Source organism: Myodes glareolus, chromosome 27, assembly GCF_982192425.1.
Source record: "Myodes glareolus chromosome 27, mMyoGla1.1, whole genome shotgun sequence".
In the NCBI taxonomy this organism is placed as follows: Eukaryota; Metazoa; Chordata; class Mammalia; order Rodentia; family Cricetidae; genus Myodes; species Myodes glareolus.
This window is the reverse complement of record NC_142052.1, coordinates 44,117,192-44,136,258: the sequence shown is the minus strand read 5'-3', so window position 1 is coordinate 44,136,258 and position 19,067 is coordinate 44,117,192. Positions and strand designations below refer to the sequence as shown.

Sequence of the window (19,067 nt, the reverse complement as noted above, 5' to 3'; positions counted from 1 at the left end):
GCGCTTGTTTTTGTCTGAGCGAGCAATCAAATTTAGTCTCAAATATTTATGGGGCTGGAGAGATGGCTCAGAGGTTAAGAGCACTGACTGCTCTTCCAGTGGAACCGGGTTCAATTCCCAGCACCCACATGGCAGTTCACAACTGTCTGAAAATCCAGTTCCGGGGGATCTGACACCTTCACACCAATGCACATAAAATAAAGTTAAATAAACTATAAAAAATATTTAAAAAAAAAAGAAAGAAAGTTGCATCTCAATTCATGCGACCCAGATGAAAGAGTCCTGGCGATGTTTTATTTTGGACAGTTTGGATGCTGCAAAGGAACTGGCCTGTAGCCAGGGGTGAGGTCCCATGGTCCAAGTCCGAAAGTACAGAAACTCTGGTTGGGTATCTAGGTGAGCGCTTTGGAATGAGGTAATGCCCTGGTGCTCTCTGAGACCTTTGGCTTGTATGCAGAAGAGACTGGAGGGCAGATGGGAACTAAACTCCTCATTCCCAGGTTCTAGTCCGTTGGCGGTGTGACATCATCAGAGAGGCTGCCAGAGGTGAGCACTGTGGGAAAGCTTCTTCTCCTTCTCTTGCCATCTGTTCACTCTTTCCAACACAACAGTATAGAGGTGGTTAGTGTCAGAGGTGTGGTGATCATTAAAACAGCAGGTTGGGTTCTGGCCCAGGACTGCCTGGGTTTGGACCTCTCTATGTTAGGCCTTTTTCTCTTTTCTGTGACCAGAGCACCTAACAATTTGAAAGGAAGGATGATTAGTTTTTGTCTTGCTCATGTTTCCATGGCTACTTGACGCTGTTCCCTTGGACAGGGTGTCATGAGGACGGGATCATGTGACACAGGACCTTCGGGGCAGACAAGAAACAGAAGGGACTGTTGGCTGTTGGCTGGGTTTCTTCTATTATTGTGTTCTCCAGCCCAGCCCATAGGGTCTATCACCCACGTACAGGGTGGGTCTTCTGCACTCAGTTAATCTTTGGAAATGAAGAGGTATACTTCGTCAGTCTCCTAGGTGGTTCTAAATCCACCTAGTAAGTTAAATCGTGAAGATTGTTCATTGCTGCCCCTAGCTCTCTTGTATTGGTATCGTGGCCAATTGGCTTATTCAGTGTGTCTATTTTTTTTTATCATAAAGTGCTCCATTCCTATACAAAAGGAATGATGGTCAGGCTGTTGGCATTCCCAGCTCACGGCAGCTCTTCTGGCCGGGTGTCCTCTGTGGCTGCAGCATGGAGAACACCCTTCCTCTCTAAAGTTTGGGTAAAGGCCACATACTGTCTCACAATGTTGAGGAGTTGTGGCCTTGTTTTGTTTTCTGGCCTTTGTTTCTCCATTTTTCTTCAGAAATGTGGGCGTCTAGCCAATCTAAAAAAATTATGCAGAGAGAGGCAAACCCCTGCAATTCCTGCAGCCTGACCATCGGTGGGTTCGGTGCATCGCCAGAGCACCGAGCTCCAACAAAGCCTTGAGCTGTACGGAGGCTTTTAACAAGCTGGCTCTGCACAGGCCACCAGGTGGAAGAACTCCCCGAACTCCAATTGCCTCTGCAGGGTACAGCCAGGAAGAAGGCAGGCTGTAATGTGCCTAAACTGCCTGAAAGCAATCTAAGAACCACACCACTCTCAAGCCAGAGCTATACACATCAGTAAACTTGTCCCAAGGTCCTGGGACCCCCTAGTGGGAAAGAGTCACGTCGGAGAAGAAAATGATCCAAGACAGTGAAGACCAGGACGAAACAGAATGAGTGTCCCAAATGGAGTGATTGTGATTGTACCAGGATTCCACCCAGGACTCTGTCAGGGGTTACAGCTGTGTGAGGACACACATCTGAACACGAATGTCTTGACCACAGTGCGTTCTGGCCATGAAGACAAAGACCCAAGGAGTCTTCCGTTCAGATAAGAGATCTGGGCTGGCAAGACGACTCTAATTAATATACTTGCTAATGGAAGTGCCTTGGAGATCGTGGTAGATACGTGTACTGCAGATGCTCAGAAGTTTAACGAGAGGACACAGGGTACTGTACTTACTGACTTTTTCTGGGTCCCTGTCCTGCACCCTCTATTCCCCACCACCTCCGTCGCTGTTCTTTTTTTTTTTTTTTTCCTTCTGTGGTCTCAGCAATAGTAGGAACCATGCACAGAGATGATTCAACTGTTCAGGCGTGGCACTGGCTCAAGCGCAGTGACTGCACCCCAGGCATGGCCCTGGCCTCTCCCTCCTCACTCTCACAGCCCTCCCAACTGTGTATGCCGACTGTCTTGACACCTTGTTTAGCTTGTGACAGACCGGAGAGAAGAACTCTACCAGCTCTAGAGAGAAAGGACATGGAAGTCAGGGCAGCATGGCCGCGCACGTGTGTGTGTGTGTGTGTGTGTGTGTGTATGTATGTGTGTGTGTCTGTGTGTGTGTATGTATGTGTATGCGTCTGTCTGTGTGTGTGTGTGTCTGTGTGTATGTGTGTGTATGTGTGTGTCTGTGTCTGTCTGTGTGTATGTCTGTCTGTGTGTGTATGTGTCTGTGTATGTGTGTGTGTGTCTGTATGTTTGTGTGTCTGTGTGTATATATGTGTGTCTGTATGTGTGTGCATGTGTGTGTCTGTGTGTCTGTATGTGTCTGTGTGTGTATATGTGTGTCTGTATGTGTGTCTATGTGTATATGTGTGTCTGTGTGTGTTTGTGTGTGTGTATATGTGTGTTTGTGTGTATGTGTGATGTTATGTTGTCTCTGTGTTGAGGTGCTTTGCACGGCTATGTGGTGTTTTGAGTGCATTTTATCTTATTTTATTAGGGTAGTAAAGTTTTAACCTGGGACCTTGCCCATACCAGCAATCACCTTACCACCCAGCTTTCTTTTAATTTTTATTTTGAGATGAGGTTGCCCAGGCTGGCCTTGAATTCATTCCGTAGCCCAGGCAGGCCTTGAACTTGCTGTGGTCATGTCTCAGTCTATCGAACAGCTGATTTTCAGGCCTGAGGCGGGGATTATCTGTGGAGAACGAAAGCCAGACTTTCTCCTGCTTGGCCGGTTACTCTTTGCCTAGGGACTTTACTCCTCCTGCCAAAGTCCCAGCCCTTGCTGCTCTCTGCCTGCCACAGCCTTCCCAACAGAAAGAGACAGAGCAGCTGGCCCCCATCGCTCTCCTCTCTGACCTTTTCATGGTCTCAAAGGTCTTGATGTCAGGCTGGGCCCAGCTGTCAGGCTCAGTCCTAGGAAGCAAGATGAGGCGCTCACAGCGAGGGCTTTGGGTATCAGTACCCTGGTGTAACCTGATGAAGATGATGGCGAATAGATGAAGGCCCTGCCACTGGGCAACCCCTGTGCACATAAACTGTGCAAAGAAATGAAAGAGCTGATCAAACTTTGCTAAATTAGGATCAGATGTTATGACCGTGATAAGAACATAGAATAGTTATTAGGTAGTTGCGTAGACCGAGTATATATACCAGGCACTGCTTTGGTTGCTTTATGTGAATTATTTAATTTAATAATACTTAGAACTCCTTCTAGAAGCTTTTTTTATCCCCTTTCTTTCCTTTCTTTCCAACGGAGAGCCTTGTTGCACGCTAGGTAAGCACTCTGTCCCTGAGCTATATTCTATTCCTATCTTATAGGTGAAAAGATTGCAGCATAGAGAAGTGACTTACCCGAAGTAGCTTAGGTAAGTACTGCTGGCGCAGTGCCTGCCCCGCAGCAGTAGCCCCGCCCCCATGCTTGTTGTGTGTGTGTGTGTGTGGGGGGGTAGAGGCGGTCACTATCAGGTGACAAGGCCCTCTGAGTGTTATTCCAATGTAATGCAGCTGAACCTACCTTCACTCTCTCTGGTCCTGAGGTTGTTGAGGCTGGTGAGGCTTTGTGGCTAAGTCCATAAAGACCTCAGCTGGGTTATATTTAGACCACAGTTTCCGTGGCTGTTTTGAATAACCCAAGACTCGCTGGCTGGCAGGTGTTTGCAGCAAGAATTTTTTTTTTTTAAGTGTTACTAGGGCTATTGACTGTAGGGTCCTGAACAGCTAGGGGAAGTGAGACTCTACCATTGAGCTGCTTACCCAGCTTTTTCTTATTGAGAGTAAGAGAAGATGGCCCAGGGGAGCTTTGGTTAGAAGGTCAAAGGTGCCGTCTTGTCCTGTTGCCCTGGACTCTTGTTTCTTTCTGGGAACCTGTAGCAAGCCTTCTCGTAGGACTATCATTGGATCGACAGGTCCCAAATAATGACATGGAGACTTATTAATAATTATGAAAGCTTGGCCTTTATCTTAGGCTGGTCTCCTACTTGCTCCTATAACTTAAATTAACCTGCTTTTAGTTTTAGTAATCTGTGTTCTGCCACAAGACTTTTCAATCTCTCTTCCATTCTGTATGTCCAACTTGTTCTGCATCTCCCTGGAGCCTCTCCATCTCTCTTCTTCCCAGAGTTCTTCTCCCTCCTGCCCCCCCCCACCCAAAAGTCGCCTCTATTCTCTTCTGCCTAGCTATCGGCTTTCCAGCTCTTTATTAACCCAACCACAGAGACACATCGTCACACAGTGTAAACAAATAAACAGTCTACTACACTTCTGCGGCTAGAAACTCACAGTGATACATTGTTTCCATCGCTGCTGGTCTGCTCCAGACGCTGGAGAAGCCGCAACAATGAAGCAAAATGAAGCAATGGAGAGCAAGTTTCAGGGCAGCTGAGTACAGCAGGAGAGGTAGGCGGGAGACTCCAAAACCAGGCTCTTATACTTCATCTAGACAACCACAGGCTACACTTGGAAGACAGCAAAGCAGCCGGACACAGCGCCGTTGAGGAGTGATCTTTGCTAACCCCCCAAGGAGCTAGATTCCAGCTAGTGAGCCAGAACAGCTGCCAACAGCTGACCTCTGTTGGATCGACAGAAGCTGATGTGGCCCACTTACTGACTGTGAAATCTCTGCATGTACATTGAATTTAGGGGAATTTTAATTGTTATATAAATGTATGAATTAGAGTCAGCAGCGTTCTTTCATGATTGTTCTGCCAACACATAAAACAGAACAAAACTGACTCACCCCCCAGAAATGGTCACAAATAAAGAAAATTTCAATGCAAAAACAAAAACCAAAAAAAATTGTTTTAACAAATGACTGTTCCACTAAAAACTCGTCATGCATACATAGGGCAAAGTCCGAGGTCATCCCTCAGCCTAAAATCCCTGAAGCCCAGGCCTACCTCCTCCAACATCCTTCTTCCAATCAGGGGGCAGGAGACCACTGCCTATGAGGCCAATCTGATTTGGAGCTGAAGGCGACTCTGAGCATGCTCAGAGTGTAAAAAACCAAAAATATCATATTTTATGACAACTGAAGATGATAAGAATTTAAATTTCAGCCAGGTAGTGGTGGCTCATGCCTTTAATCTCAGCACTTGGGGAGGTAGAGGTGGGGAGGATCTCTGTGAGTTCAAGGCCAGCCTGGTCTACAAGAGCTAGTTCCAGAACAGGCTCCAAAGCTACAGAGAAACCCTGTCTCCCAGTCTCAAAAAACAAAACAAACAAAAAAAGAATTTAGATTTCAAAATCCATGGATCAGATTTTATTGGAACACTGCCATGACTGTCTGTGCTACAAAAGGCAGAGCGCAGTAGTTACGACTCAAACCATGGAACCTGAAATGTTCCCAGCAAGTTAGCTGTATCCTGGAACTCGCTGTGTAGACCAGGCCAACCTCACAGAGATCTGCCTGCCTCTGCCTTCCAAGGGCTGGGATTAAAGGTGCGCGCCACCACCGCCAGATTGTGTGTGCTTTTTTTTTTTTTTTGGGCTGTCAGTGTTGGCGGTTTCAGTCCCTGATTGTCAGGTTGGCCTGTCACTTTGGGGGCTGTAGTGAGGCAGTACATCACAGTGGAGCTGAGTGGAAAGGAATCCCTTACCTCCTGTTACCCCAGATGCAAAGAGAAGAGAAAGGAGATGCTTGTATCATGGGAGCTTCTTTGAGGAACATTCCTCTTCAACCTCACCTCTCACTGGGCCACACCTCAATAGCATCAACCTGAGAACCAAGCCTTTAATATGTAGACATTTGGAAGGACTCAGAGTATGGCTTTTGTTACACAGCTGTTTTTCCACACTGTCTGGGGAGGATCTTTTCAGAAAACAATTTTTTTTTGATTCCCCAATGTGATCATTTTCTAAGTACCCCTTAGGTACTTGGAAACTGAACTGGAAGACCTTGGTTGATATGTGAGTCAGGGTGGGAGGTCCTCTTGGATCTGCCTCAAATCTTCTGTATACTCGTCTGTCTCTGGGAAGGCAGGATAACCCCACCTTCTCTTTCTTTGATGGTCCATGCATGATGGTGAACAATAACATTGGTGCATAGATGAAGAGTGTTTTACGTCTCCTCTTCCTAGTTGAAGAGATAAAGATAGGAGAGTGATTTAGCTTAGTGGTAGAGTACTGGCATATGCCGGGCCCTGGATTTGATGTGATTCCCTTCCAACACCGCAAGAGATAAGAATGCTCACATATGTAGCCCGGCGAAAGGGCTCAGGTGGGAAGTTTGAAGAGTTGTTGAGAAAACCCTGGTGAAGATCAGAGTTGCTTCTCTCTATCACCACAGGGTCTGGGATTGGCAGGGACTTGTGGGGTTTGTGTGGGGGATTTTGAAGTCTACAGGGGTGAGGTTCAGAGTGGGTAATGAACAAGGTGTAATAATGCCTTCCAAAGAGAAGGTACTCACAACCGTTCCGTGGACAGAAGTTGGAGGCTTCACTGATAGCTTATTTATGCATTCAAACAAAAACCAACCAAACACACACACTACACACACAAAAACAGTACAATCTAATCTATTCAATATTTGCAAGCCTTGATTTGAAGATATTGGCTTGGTAGTTCAGGAATTGGTGCCAAAGAGCCAAGAGTCACTCTCTAGGCAGAAAATCTATTATTTGGGTCCAAATAACAGCTTTTTGAAGAAGGAACTTAGGACACAGTGTCTCTCTAATGTCAGGGAGTGCCCAGACACGCACAGAGGACCTTGTTTCTGGCTAGAGGTGGCCGACTTGCTCAACACTGGCCTGGCCTGAAAGCTTGGCTTGTGGCTACAGAGTCTGCCAGATGCCCCTGGAAGGTGACTAGGCTGGTAAATGTTTAACAGCTGTCTGTGGGGTAAGGGTGGGAGAGAGGGGGTGGAGGAGAGGTAGTGGTTGAGAAAATGGCAGCATTTGCCCATTCGTATGGCAGGGGCCTGCCAGAGCCCGTTTCAAACTCCAATGTAACTGCCACTGAGCAGTTCACAGAATTTCTGAATACATAGCCGTCAGCTCCAGCCACACGCCGTCAGCGAGGGTCAGGACCTGGGACCCCTAATATCGGTGTTTACAGAGGATCCCCTCTCCTCACCTTCATCGCGATGGCGTTAATTTCCTGTCAAACCTCCGGGAGATTTGAGACGTCAGTGAGCCACCAGGCCTGACAATCTCCAGCTCTGGCTGGAATCTTCCAGTCCCCCTAGGACTGCAGAAATTCTAGAGCCCTCACGCTCCAGTGCTCTGGTGGGGGCGGAGGGTGCACGGAGGTCCCTTCCCAGGTCTGGTGGGAATCTCGGCTCGGCCTGCTTTGTGGCTGCTCTTTAGCTCTGTGTGCATGAGAAAGGACCAGTGGCAGGTGGCCTCGGGGCGGCAATCAATAGCGGCAATTGTCCCCGTGTCAAAAGGATGAGTCAGAAAACGCGACTAGCAAGGGAGGAGGCGTGGGGGTGGGGTGCTGCTCTCAGTGAATTAGGCCTTTTCTATAGATTCCATAAGGGCTACATAATGAGCAGCTTTTACTCAGCTACCTCTGACCTCTGGGGGCCGAGGAGGAGCCAACCCCTCCCCTGCTAAAGCACGCTCTGCCTTCGTTTACCTGGCGTTGCTCCGGGTACCCGCTGGGGTGCAGGCTGTTCCAGGGATGGTGGACAAGGCCACACTTCTCCGTGCTCGCTTTCCCATCCGTGCTCGCTTTCCCTATCTGCAGAATAGAGACCTAAAGTGCTCAGCGGGGGACTGAGGGTGGGGTGGGGGGGGGTGAGGGGGTAGGGGGGTGGGAGGCAGCCGTAGTATTTTTCCATTTTCTACCCAGGTCCCCAGCTAGACTATATCTAACCCCTGTAACTAAATGTGTGAGCCCGGGGCAGCTCCTTCCTCCCCCCCCCCACTTGCTTTCCTTCCTCTTCTCTTTCTTCCATCTGTGAATGGTGGGTCCTCCCTGCCTCCCAGGGGTGGGAGGATTAATGATATAATGCAGAAGTCGGCTGCTCTGGGGGAGAAAGGTGTTATGTACACGGAAGGTGTAATTAGTATCATGTAACTACACGAATGTTTAGATTGTTCCTAGCCTGGCAATTTCAAGGTGTTTTGACAAGCAAGTTATCTAAAGCTGGAAACCCATCCAAGGGGGTGGGGACAGTTGAGAGCCCCTCTGGGCAGCCTGAAGTCTCCAGATGAGCCAATGTCTTCGCTCTAGGCAGTAGCACTCTGGGGTGTGAGGGGAGCTGGTGCCTCTGATGGGTTCGCTTCATCTAGGATCAGGGGTACCATTTTTATCATCCCTCAGGGAGTGCCCAAGAGGGCGCCCCTAATACACACACACACACACCCCTCCTCTTCTTTCTAGATATTTCTCTCCAGGAATAGTGTGCCAGTGGAGGGGGAGGTTGTAAAGAAACAGATGTCACCTTCTTTGAAACCTCGGAGACGTGGTATGGGAAAATGGGATCTGGCATCACGTGAGCCCAGTCAGAAACTGGATTCAGACTCCAGACAGCATCCCAGGCCAAGAAGTTGGTGGCTTGTCCTATTTCGTACCTTTGTCTCCTTGCCTTTTGACAGGTTGATGGGAAAACCACATGAAATATTCTGTTGCCAGCACCCGGGATGCCAGATAATGAAGACAACGGTAGTTAGCTGTGTCAGAGAGAGCCCTGTGGGTGCTCTGTGTAGAATCAGAATTCCCAAGGACTCAGCCTTCCTTTCCCAGAGCTGGGTGCCTGTGCATACCTTCAGGACCCTAAGAATACTAGTGTAATGGTTTAAGTAAAATACTGCAGATCCCCAAGTGGCGGCAGTGGACTCAAGTGGCCATGAGACTGTACCGCAGCTCCCTGAGCCGTGGCAGGCAACGGGCAGCGGGTCCCAGGCAGGAAGCTGCGTGGTGGCTGAGAGACCGAAATGGATAGGCATGCCATGCTGAATGAAGTTGGAAATTTATTTAGTGGGTTATGGAAGGGAAGGGGAGAAGGGGGAAGAGCAGAGAGAGACAAAGACAGAGACAGAGACAGAGACAGAGAAAGGAAGGGACTCAGACTGGAAGATAAAGACCAGCTTGCCTGGGGTGGGGAAATGGGCATGACTTGTTTCTTAAAGGGACAAGACAGATCATTACAACTAGGGCTCTCTTTTTTTTTAATTTTTTATGATTTATTTATCTTTTATTTTATGTGCATTGGTGTGAAAGTTTCAGATCCCCTGGAACTGGATTTTCAGACAGTTGTGAGCTGCCATGTGGGTGCTGGGAATTGAACCCGGTCCTTTGGAAGAGCAGTCAGTGCTCTTAACCGCTGAGCCATTTCTCCAGCCCCAACTAGGGCTCTCTTAACTTTAAGATTGTGCCCCCCTCCCTGTCTTGGTCAGTTGGAGAAACTATATAAAAGACCATCAGACTATGTAATACATGGACAACAGCATTGTATGGCTCGCTGGAGGCTGAGAAATCCAAGATGGAGGTACTGAAAGGTTACTTATCCGGTGAAGGCCTTTGGTTTCCTAACTTGTACTTTGTGTCTACATCCTCATGGTTGAGAAGCAAATGTGCTTCATCTGGCTTCTTTTTTAAGGGCACCAATCTCACGTAGAAGGACTCTATTCTCCTGAACTTCCAAATGCGTGCCTTCTACTGCTAACACATGGAAGTTAGCATATGAACTGTGTGTGTGTGTCTGTACGTGTGGAGGGGGTATGGAGCACACACATTCAGAACAGTATGTCCTCCCCTGACAGCCAGGAGAGATTTATAGAGATTCTACATAGAGAAGAATGGCCATCCCCTAGAGAGGACCTGTTGTGGGGCAATGGTCTGTACCCTGTCACTTACATTTTAAATAAATGCTGATTGGCCAGTAGCCAGGCAGGAAGTATAGGCAGGGCAAGCAGGCAGGAAGTAGAGGTGGGGAAGTGAGAATTCTGGGAAGAGAGAAGTTTGAGGGGCGGGATGGGATGGCTCAGAGGTTAAGAGCACTGGCTACTTCTCCAGAGGTCCTGAGTTCAGTTCCCAGCAACCACATGGTGGCTCACAACCTTCTGTAATGAGATCTGGTGCCCTCTTCTGGCCAGCAGGGATATGTGTAGGCAGAACACTGTATACATAATAAATCTCTAAAGAGAGAGAGAAAGAGAAAAGTTTGATTCTGCAGTCATGACCCAGCCGCAGAGCAAGCAAGATGAGACTGCCTCGTTGAAAAAGGTACCAAGCCACGTGACTAACATAGACTAGAATAATGGGCTAATATAAGTTATAAGAGTTAATAAGAAGCCTGAGCTAACAGGTCAATCAGTTTATACTAATGTAGACCACTGTGTGAATTCTTTGGGACTTAATGACTGCGGGAACCAGGCAGGACAGAAACCTCAGTCAACAAAGATCCTGAGCAAAGGGATTTATCTGTGGGCCATGGAATGCAGTTCCCCAAATGCTGGAGGTGGGGACAATGGTCACAGTAGTGCTTCATACAAACGTTCACATTTTAAACTTTTTGGTTATCTCATTTGATCAATGATGGGTCTTCAAGGTGTTTTCAGACTTCCCACTTCTCTGTAGTTCTGTTTTTAAAGTACGTATGAGTTTTCAAACAGGGGCAAAGTGGATGTCCTTGCTACTGTGTTACTCTGTCCACCCCCTGCACTAGCAGTGGTCTAGAGGTTCCTTTACAGATGCTTTGTTATAGAGTTGAAGAAGATGTGGTCCTTGGGTGGTTATCACGAGAGGGTGTTTCCACAAGATGGGAAAGAGGAAAGTTTAATAATTGGGTCATCTAAGAGCTGTGAACATGGAGCAGACGAGTATATAAAGCATTTATTTAAAAACACTCAGTGTGAAACTCTCAGACCATTTAAGAATATTCAGACTCTGGGAACGTGTAAGTCTGTTCAGTGTCCATGATTTGGTGGATACATCCCCTCCAGACAACCCGGCTCTTGCCTATGGTTCTGTGCTCACAGTGTGATGGTCTGTCCTGTCCCTTTAAGAGACAAGCCCTGCCTATTTCCTCCCCATCTGCTGAGGCAAGCAGATCTTCCACTTCCATCCTGAGTTCCTTTTATTCCCATCTCTCTTGTGAAGAGGTAGCTTCTCTTCTTCTCTCCTCTCCCCCTTCTCTCTCTCTCTCTCTCTCTCTCTCTCTACTCTTCTCCCTTCTCCCCTTTCCTTTTTTCCTCCATAACCCACTAAATAAATACCCACTTTCTCTGCATGGCCTGCCTAATAGGTCTCTGTCTCTCACCCGCCACATGGCTCCCTGCCTGGGACTGGCTGCCTTCATGGCCAGCTGTGATCTTGTGGCCTGCTGTGGTCTTGTGGCCTGCTGTGGTCTCGTGGCCTGCTGTGGTCTCGTGGCCCACTGCCACCACTAGGGGACCTGCAGCGTTTTACCATAACACACAGCCTATGACTTCATATCAGGAAGAGACATGCTGACACAGGGCCCTGGTCCGCTCAGTCTCTAGGGTTTCAAACCCGACATCTTGGTGAGCATAGGTCTGTCAGGAACCAATCACTCTATGATACTTTCCCTGGTGGGGAAATGACACCCAAGGGAGCAAGCCTGCCATCCTCAGACATTTGTTTCCAGGGCTGATCCCGGTTCTGAACCACATATGCCACATAGACAGCTGTTCTGGGTGAGTGTTGCCTGGGGTTGTTTTAGCCACTGTCACTTAGAGTCCTGTTAAAGCAGATGACTGTGATTAGGAGGGAGAAGTGGAGAGGATCCTGAGTGAGTGTCCACCCAGTGCCCACAGGAAGCAAGAGAGAAACAGAAGGAGATTGGCTGCTCAGGACAACATCAGTGGTTGTTGTCACGCCCGACTAGTTTCGCCAGTCAGCCGTAGGCTCCAAGAAAGGAAGGGGTTTTTTCAAACTACTTTAGGCAACAACTTTGAGAGTTCTGGGTTCTCTGTCTCCTTGGGTACCCATATCAGACAAGGGGGCGACCCAAGAGCTGGCAGTCGTCCCCAGGGGTTGGGGAAGAGGGTGGAGTAATGTTTGCTTTAGCAGGACCACCTAGCAAATTGTCTCCACCTTCCTCTCTCAGCGAGGATGCTGCAGCCAGCCTACTTCTTTCCCTCTGTCTGCCTCAGGCCTCCGTTGGGGCCCTCACCCCTGCCAGCACAGCAGAGGTCCCAAGCCCACGGAGGTCCCTCTTGCCAGAGGTGCTTGCGACCGAAGAGATCACAGCCAAGCGTGGCTTTTCATCTTGCAGAAGACAGTTCCGCGGTGGGAGCGTCTGGACAACTCTTCCATTCAGAAGTGAGTTGAGAGGCACAGGGCAAAAAAAACCAGAGGGAAAGAAACCAAAGCGTGACGGTGTTTATGTAGCCGCTTAGAACAGTGTAACATGACGGGGGCCGGCTTGTCGGGGTATCTGTCCCGCCCAGTGCTCAACAGCTGGCAAGCCCCAAAGGAAAATCAACCACATAGAGATCTCTATAAGTTATAAAACTGATTGGCCCATTAAGTCAGGCTATTTATTAGTTCTTATAACTTATCTTAACCCATTATTCTGATCTATGTTAGCCACATGGGCTCAGTACCTTTCTCGGTGTGACAGCTTACATGTTGCCTCTTCGGTGGTCTGTACAGGAATGCCTGAGAGAGAGCTTCTGCTTCCAGAATACTCCCAGTCTCTTTGCTCCACCCCTACTTCCTGTCTGGCTTTCCCGCCTATACTGCCTGCCTGGCCAATCAGCGTTTTATTAAAATATGATTGACAGAATACAGATAATTCTTCCGCACCAGAACAGCCTGACTAATTCACAGAGGCACAAGTCTAAGAGTAATTCCTTGCTTGATATTGACTTGGAAAGGGTGTGAGGGAGTTCCTGGACTGCCGTCAATGCTTTATGGCTTGGCCGGGGCGGTAGACGCTGCTGTAAAAATTTTTGATGACATCAACCCAAGTGTTGTGCACTTAAATGTCTGCATCTCGATGGCAAGTAGTGCTTATAAAACGAACAGGCCACCTAGACAAGGTGGTGTCCCCAGGGACAATGTGCTACCTACTCTGTCTAAATCTCTTGTTGTCATGTCTTTCAAAACTGCTCTGGGGTTTAGGATACATTTGGGCAGTAATAAGGAATGTGTTATTCCACAAGGGATACAATTCAGGTCCCTCCGGGATGAATGCAATTGCAGACATTCTCTGACCCTGTATGTGAACCGTATTTTGTCCATATGTCCTGCAGTATGGCCTCGGAGTTCATCTGTTTTTGGGGTTTTACGCCCTAGTGCCTCCTTTACATTAAGACTCCTGCACTTTGGGATCGTTGTTGTAAAATAAGGGTTCCTTGAAACTAAACTCTGAGTTTCTAGGATAACCACTCTGTAACTGAGATAGTTCTGCAGTGACTAATGGGCTGGTAGCAAATGCAGGGTCGATACACTGACCTAAGGGGTTGATTTAGTGATCCAGGAGGGTAGCATGGATTTCCTCGTGCTACTTGGAACAGTGTGTGCTTTTTCCTCTAGACTAAGTATTATTTTAAGGCTATTGTTCCTGTAGCGACCAAAACTATGGGAAATCAACCTGCCGATGGAGATATTACAATGTATCAAGTGTTGTATTTATTAGTAATCTGTTTAATTTTGCTTTTTTTTTTTAAAGAGTTTTGACCCTAAGCATTCTGGGTAGTATGTGGCTTCATGCCTTTCAAAGACATCCTTTTGAGCTTTTGATGTGGACCTCTCTCTAGGAGCGAATCCCCCCGATTTGCCCTCCTTTTTTAGTCTGGTCATGAAATTGTGGTACCTAGATATCTTGTTCTACTCCTTGAATCTCTTGGGAGGGAAGAAATTCTGGTCTCTTGGTTATGGGAAGCTCCTGATGTGAGAGTCCCCTCTGTGTGCTGTGATTACCGTTAATGAATAAAGAAACTACCTGTTGATAGGGGAGAACTTAGGTAGGCAGTGAAGATGGAACTGAATGCTGGGAGAAGGAAGGCGGAGTGAAGAGAGACAACATGGAGCCGTGGGAACTTTAGCAGGTAAGCCTCAGCCATGTGGCGATACACAGATTAATAGAAATGGGTTAAATTAAGATGTAAGAGTTAGCCAATAAGAAGCTAGAACTAATGGGCCAAGCAGTGATTTAAATAATACAGTTTCTGTGTGGTTATTTCGGGGTTGAGCAGCCTTCATCCAAAAAACTCCTTGTTGGGAGGATCCTTGGGTCTCCCCCAGGACCTCCTCTCCTGGGATTCACAGAGTGTTTCTCCTGGAGGCTAAGCAGGTGTGAGCTGCATTAAGTCTGCATCCTACTTTCTCCTCCCTGTCCCATTGCTGGTGGGAACAACAGGCATGAAATTGGACGGGAAGCTATGGGGTGGGGATAGCTGCAGAGAAGCCACAAAAGGAATCAAGTAATTTGTTTCTGATGCTTCCTTTCTAGAGTATAGCCTGCAGCCCGTGCTTAGCAGGGACAAGGTGAACTCTCCGATTAGCTTCCAGTAATGGGCCTCTCAGGTCTTTCCAGGGACTTGATGAAGGCATCTGGGGTGCAGGTGAATCCCTGCCAACTGTTCCCTTGGCTGAGTCTGAGGGACAGAAGACAGGCACAACTTTTCTTTCAAAATCAGAGCTGAGCTAACTGTGCCTCCGAAAAATGCTGACACACGGCCCAAAAGTGATCAGACACATCTCTCCCATTTTTTTTTTTCTGCTGCTCTCCGTGAAAGCTACTGGTGTTTGATGAACAGAAACAAGCCGCCCTGCTGAGATTTTCTGCTGGAGCCAAGTGTTTCTGCCAAGAGTGCTGAGCCGCCGCCATGTTGAGGGGATAGCTATGTGCCTCCCACTGCATCAGTGGACCTGCAAGATTTCCCATTATTCCTTCTTTGCACAGTGGTCACATTTAAGGGTATGTGTGTATATGCACATAGACACACACACACATACATCATGAGACCACACACACACACGCACACACACACACACACACGCACACACACACACATACATCATGAGAACACACACACACGCACACACACACACACATACACACATCATGAGACCCAAGGATAATATGGAAGATGGAGAGTTTGATATACTTTTTGTTGCCCTGAAATTTGCTTAGAAATACTTGGTTGTAACACACCTTTAAGGAAAGTAGCTCCCTTTTGAATGGCATCTTTCTTCTACTTCCTGGGTTTATTTCGTTTATTTCTGGTACAAGGAGATCCAACGTGTCCGAATCTTATTCCACTGCTGCAGTGGTCTGTTTTCCACCCATCGTTCTGTGCCAGTCTCTGGGGGTAGGGTGGGGGGCAAGAGATGCTATTAGTTATTTTGTTGTTCTGGGGGCTCACTAAGGGGCCTTCTGTGCTGTCAGCAAATCAAACGCTGAAGCTTGGGAGCTGAGGGGAGTTGGCCACATCCTCCCTTTCCACCTTTGGAGGTACAGTAATAACGGGTTTAATTGCTCCCACGATGATCCCAGCATGTCCCGAGCAAAGCCCAAGAGAAAACACACACATATGAGATGATGTCCAAGTGGGTCCTTTCTGGGGCTTCCAGGGAACTTTTCTGTTTGTTTTGAGACTGGGTTTCTCTGTGTAACAGCTCTGGTTGTCCTGGAACTTGCTTCATAGACCAGGCTGGCCTCCACGCAGAGCTCCACCTGCCCCTGCCTCCTGAGTGCTGGGATTAAAAGCGTGTGTCACCACACCCAGCCCGGGGTACCTTTTTGGTTGTTGTTGTTGTTTTGTGTTGAGAGCCTCTGCCCCTACCAGATGCGGTCTGCCTGGGGTCTAACTGCTCTGGCCTCTCTGGCTCTTCGCTTTCTTCCTCAGATCTATTTTTCGGCGGGACGGAGACACCCTGGATTACCTTTGTTCTCCCATGCAATATAAGTTTACTATGCCCAGAGGAGCAGAGATGTATAAGGGGGAATTACAGAGGGTTTTGCTTGTTTCCTGGTGGAACTTAGGTTTTTCTTACCTTAGCATCTAAATGAAGGCAAGAGGATAAAGCCCAGGCCACAGGGCCACAGTAACACTGCCAAGCCTCCCAGAAGTTACCATGGCTAAAACCTGGAATCCCTCCTGGCTTCTCTCTTTAAAACACAACATTTTACTAAATGGGGTTGGTTGCCCGCTGTTAAGACAATGGGCCTGTCCAAGCATCTTGTTCAGGAATCAAGGGAAGAAAGACATGGTGGGGCCCAAGAATAGACCGGTTGCTCCCAAGAATGGAAAACAAATGAGCCGAGGCATAAATGGATGGAAAAACAAAAGGAAGAGATTCCTCAAACAATGCGTGCTATTGAAGGGGGAGCCGCTCGGACAGAGGCCCAGGTTGTGGGACCAGCTGGGGAGTGGTGGGACAAGGGAGTGGAGCTGTCAGCATGCAACTCTGGGCGGAGGATCTTCTCCCCAACACCCTGTGCTCCCATTTCCTTGCTGCCATCCCCTGACCTGCGGCAGTTTGTGGCTGAAAAAGGAGCAGGGAGGTGAGATGTATGCACGCACGCACGCATGCACACACGCACGGAGGGTTCCCAAACCACCTGCCCCCTCTCCCACCCTGGCTTGGGTTCAATGTGCACAATCTACAGTTGCCTTTCTTCTCTGCCTGAGAATATCCTGCAGGGAGGCCCACGGGTAATTTCAGTGAAACCTACAGACTCCTGCATAAGTCGATCTCATTGTCCCTGTGGCTAATGGAGCCTCAGGGAGCTGAGGACAATAATGGACCTGGGGGATCTCCCTGACCCCAAAGTGGAACTGAGGTAACTCTTTCTTTCTGGAACACATGATCACCTCACCCCCAGGGTACATGCATGAAAGTCGTGTTAGGATCATGAGGGATTGGGGCACACAGGGAAGATTTTTGTCCAGCTGGAGTCCCCACGACTATTTTCTTTTGTGGAGCACAGATTCTTTTCTACTTATGATGGAGTTCTGCCTTGTAAATCCTGTCGTGGTCCGGGCTCATCGTAAGGTGAACAAACTTTAAGTTGAAAACAGACTGAGCGTATCCCACCTGTGGAACATCATAGTTCAGTAACACAGCATGTGTCTTCTTGTGGTCACGTGGCCAAGAACCGCATGTATGTATGTATGTATATGTGCCTAGCATGGTGAGAGAGTTTTTTATTGCATGTCACTGACAGCAGGGCAGTGGGGAGGGCCAAATGAAAAATTCAAAGTATTTCTATGAATGTATATGGCTTGCACGCTACTGTCAAGCCTAAAATCGGCAAGGCCAACCACTGTTTGAGTGTCAGATGGTGGTGGACCATCTCTAGTGACTGAGACCACTGGTGAGGTTTGGAAGGAGAGTGGACAGTTTTCATTTCCCACTCCCTCTCAGAGTTCCGGAGAGTCAGAAAAGCACCAAACTGTACTTTGGAATACTATCGTTCGGAGCTAATCATAGTTAATCCTCAGACTCCTTGAGAAGATGGGGCCACGCCTACCACCGAGGGTCAGCATTACCTCCCCTGGGATGGAAGAGACTAAGACAAGTTCTGATCCTGGTCAATCATTTCACATCAATGAAATGTGCCAATGTCCTGGTCAATCATCTCAGGACAAGGTCCTGAGAGGAAGCGAATGACCAGTCTGTGATCACACAGGTCCTGTCAGAGGGTAGACTAGGGCCACAGCCTCCCTTACGGAACCCGGGCAACCGTTTGGTAACAGACAGTTATTAAGGACCACACAGGTCCTGTCAGAGGGTAGACTAGGGCCACAGCCTCCGTTACAGAACCCGGGCAACCGTTTGGTAAGAGACAGTTATTAAGGACCACACAGGTCCTGTCAGAGGGTAGACTAGGGCCATGGCCTCCCTTCCAGAACCCGGGCAACTGTTTGGTAAGAGACAGCTATCAAGGTCACCAAGTTCAGCCTGGGCTCTGTAATATGAACAGAGGCAAATGGCTCTCCTGCTTAGATGCGTGTCTCTAATTCTTCCCTTCTCGTCTGGAAAGAAAGAGGGGATGGGGATCTGTGGAATTAGATGAAAAATTCCAAAACAGAGCCAATGTGTCTGACAATGAGGACAGAATTCTGTCATCTGGCTGTTATTGCCTCTGTAAGCAACAGCCAGAACCTATTACTAGAGAGCATCTTTCTTTTCTCCCTGGGGACAGACGAGCTCCTTATTCTGCTGCAGAGCCTTCCTCCGCAGGCTCCCAGCATCAGGTGCTGCCTCAGGCAGGGTCTCTAGCAGCTGCTGCCATATGCATTTATTCTCATCCTATCGGATCCTATCAGGCATTAGCATCCCCTCTTTGCAAAGGCCACTGAGGCTCAGAGAGGGGACTTACCCAAGGTCACCTCACCAGGAAGGAGCAGGGTCCTGATTCTACACCCTAGGCATTCCGGCAGTTCTTTTGCCTCAGAAGGTACTGCACACAAAACCAGGCAGGGATCAGGGGCCCTGAAGGAAGGAATCCTAGAGGTCCCAGGTACAAGGGCCAAATGACGTCCCAAGAGCATCCTGCTTTAAGACCCAGCTTCCCCTTAACTCTGGGCTGCTCCTCAGCATGCCTCCAAAGTTTCTTTGGGATCGCTTCTCACTTCCACTTGTGCCCCCCTTATGTTGCTCCCCAGGCCAGACCTCAAACTCACCCTCAGGAGAAAAGAGCATTTCGCTCTATCCAAATAGGTTAGGTTTGGTTCAGCATGCCTCTTATTCCAGCTCATCCCCAAGTAAGCACGCCAAGGTCTTTACAACACACACACACACAGGCACCCCAAAATGTGTATCTGAACTGGAAGAAAACAGAGTGGATTTTACGAATTTCTTCCCCACTTGAGAAGCAACAAGTTTTCCAAAGCTAGAGCAC

General features: G+C 48.3%; 2 long non-coding RNA genes across 2 annotated transcripts; one reads left to right on the top strand and one right to left on the bottom strand.

Annotated features, from left to right (window-relative positions):
• Nucleotides 1–6,011: 6,011 nt before the first annotated feature.
• LOC125396742 (uncharacterized) lies at nucleotides 6,012–7,873 on the bottom strand. Its single transcript, XR_007230881.3, has 2 exons — nucleotides 7,370–7,873; nucleotides 6,012–6,371 (listed from the first exon to the last, which is right to left on the bottom strand). It is a non-coding gene; the product is annotated as an uncharacterized LOC125396742 (long non-coding RNA).
• A 3,958-nt stretch (nucleotides 7,874–11,831) lies between these two features.
• Nucleotides 11,832–15,954, top strand: LOC125396735 (uncharacterized). Its single transcript, XR_007230874.3, has 3 exons — nucleotides 11,832–12,529; nucleotides 14,167–14,262; nucleotides 14,667–15,954. It is a non-coding gene; the product is annotated as an uncharacterized LOC125396735 (long non-coding RNA).
• The last annotated feature ends 3,113 nt before the right edge of the window (nucleotides 15,955–19,067 follow it).